General features: G+C 50.0%; 1 protein-coding gene across 2 annotated transcripts in view; it reads right to left on the minus strand.

Moving 5' to 3' along the window:
* Nucleotides 1-1,114, minus strand: part of KRAS (KRAS proto-oncogene, GTPase) — a 40,239-nt gene extending 39,125 nt beyond the window's left edge. The window contains exon 1 of one of the 2 annotated variants that reach the window (XM_039221710.1): nt 969-1,114. The gene's annotated coding sequence lies outside the window, so the exon portion shown is untranslated. Of the gene's footprint in view, nt 1-955 lie in introns of both variants that reach the window. The other variant, XM_039221709.1, reaches the window with a different exon arrangement.
* Nucleotides 1,115-6,000: the final 4,886 nt, after the last annotated feature.

The following is a 6,000-nucleotide window of genomic DNA, read 5'->3' on the forward strand; positions in this document are numbered from 1 at the left end:
TATTGCTGTCCACACTCAACTAGCAAGGAAAAAGCCCTGCTTCAGCTCTGCGGGTTTTCGGCGTGTCTTTTAACTTGATAAAGCAAAATTGACCTTCTGGGATTAACTTTTCCTTTTCACTTAAGTCACAGGCTTTACGTTGTAGGGTGTTGGCCACCTGTTCTTCCACCACCATCTCTACCTCCACCTCCTCCTTTGTGGCCACAGTAATGTCACAGCCCATACATGGGGGGAGGGGAGCAGTCAGGAACTCGGCTGCAGATGCATTTTTTCCAAACACAATAACCACAAACAGTGGTCTCTAAGCACTTTCCTAGGCTCTTCCAAAACGTGATCTCCCCTATTACTCATATACCCCCCTACACACTGAAAAGGACCACTATCCGTCCAGTCTGCGCTCAAGGGAGAAGTTTATACCTTCGTCCTAGAGATGCCAGATGCAGCAGAGAAGGCAGTAACGAGGCAGCCGAGCGCTGGGAAGGGAGGAAGAGGTGCGGGAGCGAAGGGAGAGAAGAGAGAGACAGAGAGAGGGAAGGGCGACGAGGGGGAGGGGAGGCTGGAGCGCATCGGGAGTAACCTCCACCGCACCCGACCGCCCCGAGGGGCAGCCCGCCCAGCCCGCGAGTTTCTCCCCGGCCGCCTCCAGCCGAGGCTCTCGGGGAGGAGGAAGGAAGGGGTTCCCCGTCCAGGAAGCAGCACAAGCGGCGGCCGCCTCTAGCCTCACCCTCCTCAGCCCCGCACCGCCCATTCCTCATTCCCCGCGTCGCCGCGTCCCCGCGCCTCCCCCTGCAGCCACCCCCACCCCGTCCGCCCGCCCGCGGGGGCTGAGCGCCCGCGCCCCCTCCGCGCCCCTCCGGGGACCCCTAATTCATTCACTCGCCGCCGGCCCCGCCCGGCGCCGGCGAGGAGGGTCGGGACCGGGGCAGGGGCCCTGGAGGGGTGGTCCGCTCCATACCTCTCTCCCGCACCTGGGAGCCGCCGAGCCTCTGGCCCCCGCCGCCGCCTTCAGTGCCTGCGCTGCGCTCGCTCCCAGTCCGAAATGGCGGGGGCCGGGAGTACTGGCCGGGCAGCCGCCACCGCCGCCGCCGCCACCGCCGCCGCCGCTGTGCCTCCGCCGCCGCGGCCGCCGCCTAGGGAAATCGAGCTCCGAGCTCACCGATGAGTTCGGGGCCGGGCGGCCGCAGAGGGCAGAGCGCAGAGCTATCGATGCGCGCGGCGCTCGATTCCTCTTCAGACCAGCGTGCGGGGAGGGAGCCGCTGAGGGCGGTGTGGGAAGAGGGAAGAGAAGGAGCCTGCGAGCGCCGCCGGGGAGAAGGAGGGGGCCGGGCCGGCGGAGGAGGGGCGGGGGCCGGGCCGGAGGGCGGCGGTGGGGGGCGGGGGGGGCGGGCTGGCCGAGCAGGGGGGTCTGGGCGGCGCCTCGGCGGGGCGGGGAGGAGGGACCGGCGGACCCACGCGGCGGCGGGCCTCCGGGCTCTCGCCGCAGAGCCCTGTCCGCAACCGCATACTTGGACGCGGGCCGGCACGCGGTGGGCTACCCTTGCCGCACCCCACTCGGGTCTCCTCGGACGAGCCTCGGAAAATCCAGCGCCCCTCGGGGTCGGCTACGCTCGTGCACGTTCATTTACTGTCATTTACTGCAAGTAAATAAACATGCAGTCACCAAATGTGGGAGGCGACTTCGGTGACTTAGGGAGGCATCATGCAGGCAGTTCCCCACCCAGGGGCTTTCTGACCACGGCTTGGTGATTACCAGCCTCGACCCCGGGGGCTGGGAACCTAGCCCCAAGCCCAAACATACGTGACACACGACTTCGTCATTAATCCCAACGGGGAGGAAGTCTGTTGTTTTAGGTTACTGTATTTATGGATGTTTTGAAGTCATCACAGGTCATTCTAAACAGCGACCTCAGATGTACCTACTGCACACGAGGGCACAAACAGAAGACAAACAGTCTTTAAGTGGAAGTGCCCTTGATAGTTTAACCTGAGGAGAATCACTCAAACATTAATTAGAAGACAGATTAATCAGTTAACAGTTCAGGGAGTTGACACGTTTAACGACGGAACAATTAAAACTGTTAGCATAACCCAGAAGTCTGATAAAGTACCTAGAAAGGTAAATTGGGAAAGTTTTGAAGATTGAGGCCTGGCAGACCAGCATCTATACCTAATAGGACCACCCATCGAGTCTCTACTTCCAGTTTTGTCTTCCTAGTCCACATCAGAAAACACGAATAAAATGATTGTTTTAAATACCAATTATTATGTCTGTTAACGTAGGCCTTACACCAACTGTCACCCTTTTCTTCCTACACGGCATGGCATGCGGGCTGTCGCCTGAAAGGCTTACCCTGGTCTTTCTCTCCTGGCACCTGGTACCAGGTAGAAGAGACAGAAGAGAGGAAGTGAAAGACTTGAAAGGGAAAGGAATATGCCTACTCTATGTCAAGCCGTTAGTAAATGTTTTGCACATATCATCTTATTTAATCAGCACGACAGCTTCATGAGGTCAAATACTTTTCACTATTTTATAGATGAGGAAACAGATTTACAGAGACTAAAACTGGATCCAAGTTCACACAGCTGAAATGAAGCACCCTTCATGTCAGGTCATGTTCACTCCTCTGCTCCCAGCTCTAGGGGCTTCCATCCCATTTAATAGAATAGCAAAAATGTCCCAAGTGCTACATGGCCTTAGATTATGTGACACCTCTCACTCCTTATCTCTCTGCATTCTATCTCACTCGTCCTTTCCTCACTTTCACTCACACACACACACACACACACACACACACACACTGGTTCCTGACTGTTCCTGGAAAATGCCAGGTGGGCTTCTCTCTTGGGGAATTTGCACTTGCAAACTCTACCAGAACACATGTCCAATATATATCCACAAATCTCCCTCTCACACCTACTTACAACCCTTTGTTTAAATGTCCTCTTCCAATGAATTCTTCCCACAATATCATCTTTGATATTGCAGCTCTCCCTCCTCACCCCCAAATCCTGTCTAATAGCAGTACTAATATACTATGCAACTTATTTATTGTGTTTTCTTGTCTTTCTCCCACCAGAATATTAAGCTCCAGGAGTGCAGGGATTATTTTTTTGTCTGTTTTACTTACTGCTATATTTCCAGTGTCTACAATACAGTAGGCGCTCAATAAATGTTTATAGAATGTTGGATGAGTGAAGTTACAAATCCTCCTTCTGAACTCTGTGACTCTAAATCCTTACTTAGAGTGCCTTAAACTCTGTAATATGTTTTCACTTTCTTTCAAAATCTGCCTTTAAGCTCACCCGGGTCGCCTTCTGATAAACCACACCTTTGTGGAGTCAAGGAAAGTGTCTGCACATAGTGGACACAATGAGTTTTTGTTAAATGAATGAATTTGCACTTATTGTATGTTGCTGTGTAGACGCTCTTAGATATAAATTACAGATTTTGTTCTGTTCCAACGTCAAGTATCTGATAAGTTCTTGTTTTCTTTGACAGCTGCTAATGCAATGTTCTCGCTGTAGTTGGTGCTCCATAAATCTTAAAAGGACTATAATAAAGAGGAAGAGAACGCTTTCTATAGCATTTTTATGCTGATTGCAAAAATCCTGGCATTAGTAGAAACCTAATCCAGCCCTCTGGTCTCAGTTATCATCAAGGCTCACGATTCCCAGAGCAAACCTGCATCCTGATCTCTGTTCTGTGTGCACTACACTCTGGCTGTACCTCACACACCTTCTCTCCCCCTCCTTGTCACTCCTCCAGCAGTGTACACATATGCTATGCCATGCTTTTCCACCCTTCAGGCCTGGGTGCTCTCTCAGAAGCCAGCAGCCTCCTCCCCAACCTTTCCTTTCCTTTCCTTCCTTGTGCCAGGGCGAATGGCAATGGAACTCAAAGGGAGGCGCTTCACAGAGCACCTGGCATACTTGCAAAACCGCAAGTTCCTAGGCCCCTCGCCCAGAGATTCCATTCTGTTGGTCCAAGGTGATCTAGGAATCTTCATTTTTAATAAAGCTGGTGATCCCAAACTGGCGGTTAGCGGTCTGTACACCGAGAAACCCTGATCTACACACTCACATTGCTCTTGGCAGCCGCACTGTGTACTGTCTTCTGGAGTGGCTCCGTTGAATAGTCTCCATGGTTCTCCTCTCCTTTGCGCTCCCTGAAGACAAGCACACAAACCTACCTGGTGATCGTGATGGGAAAAGAGAGAGGGAATTGCAAAAAGGATCAACTTGGGGATTCCAGGCTCACTGTAAGAGGTAACTGAGGTTTTTATCCTCTACTGTTAACACTCTTTGGGAAGGCAGCCACATACATAGGACCGGACCCCTGTGCACATCCTCCTGTCTTGCTTTATGAAGATCATACTGACCTATCTTTCATGAGACACCCTCTTCCGTAGACATAATCAAAGCGCAAACAACAGGAATTCCTTTGTGCTTGCTGGGCTCTTCTGTGAGACATAAAGTGCCAGGACATGTTCCAAGCCCTACAAATGCTGAGGATTTATTTAGGAAGTAAGGAAACTTCAGAAAACCGTATCATCAGCCAGAACTACTGTTGATTCCAGAAATTAACTGCAGTTCTCACGATCCAGCAACAGGCTCTGGTGCCTTGCTCATCCTCTCGTTAACAAGCATCTATTGCCCATGCTCTAGTGATTTTGCCATTCTCCTGAATCAGCATCTCTCTGCTTCTTCCGCATATACAGTCCCGACTTCAACTGCTGTCTCTGCTTCTAGTGACTACTCTCTGTGACTTACATTCAAAACATCCCAAGTGAGAGCATCTAAATGCATCTGTCATTCACTATTCAATAAGAAGGGCTTTTATGGGGCACAGATTTCCTGATAGGTCACCTAACTGGTGGCTGGGCTTCTTCATGCCTGGCTTAGAGACGATTTGGCCCCCTTCATTTGGGGGCCAATCCTGAGTCCAGGCAAGTGTCGCCAGAATAGTAGTTCACAGAGTGGGATGAATTAAGCAGAAGGAGCTACTACCTATGGGTGCTTTCACGGACTCTCCATCAGTTTTCTCCAGTGGGAAATTTGTACCACTAATAGGTGCTAACTAATTCACTTTCTCAGCATATGATCTCCTCTGGACACTTACTTCATTAGACTTTATAGTCCCTTTTTGCATATCTGTTCCGCCCCCCTCCTCATTAGATTGTTAATTCCTCGAAGTCTCTGCCTCGTTTGACTCTGTATCCCATAGCTCTTAGCACATAGTAGGGCTTCTATAAATATTTGTTGAAGTGAACAAAATTATAACAAAACGTCAGCCCTGTTTCTACATAGTCACTTCATTCTCCTATAGCAAAATTCTAGGCCATTTCTAAATGAATGTCCTCTCATCTTGGATGCCTATCCAAAACCAAATTCTTCACCTTATTCCCCCAAATCAATTCTCTCTCCCAATTTTTCCATCTTACCTGAGTGGCATCGTGGCCCTTTGAAACACTTAGATTGGAAAATGTACATTAATTTTTAACCCACGCCACATTCAAACTGCTTCACCTCCTTTAAATGATACTTCCTAAGCATTCTCTTACATCTGTCTCTTCCACATCCCTTCCTTCATGCCTTCATTTTCGGAAACAACTTCCTTGTGATTTCCCTACCTCTTGGCTTTCTTCCTTTCATTTCAGGCCATACACTGTGGCCAAACTAATCTTCCTTCCACACGGCTGTCATCATCATCAAACATTTACCTACTCTATATAGGCCGCAGTCATTCAGATTATGTGGTTTTTAAGTGTAAAGAGTTACAAGCTAAGTACCTAATGAGTACCTAAAGATGATGATAATTACCTTAGAAATTAGAGGGAGAAATGATCACCGGTCCCAGCAAAACGATTACTATGACCGAATCTTGCTTTTAAATCTTCAGTAATGCTTTATATCTAGCTGAAACAGGTCCAAACCCTTAATGCCCAGCGTTTGCTCACATGCACGGTCTGACACCATCCTACCCTGTGACTTTGTCTTGCA

This window comes from Hyaena hyaena, unplaced genomic scaffold (genome assembly GCF_003009895.1).
Source record: "Hyaena hyaena isolate Hyena2069 unplaced genomic scaffold, ASM300989v1 scaffold_1001, whole genome shotgun sequence".
Taxonomy (NCBI): domain Eukaryota; kingdom Metazoa; phylum Chordata; class Mammalia; order Carnivora; family Hyaenidae; genus Hyaena; species Hyaena hyaena.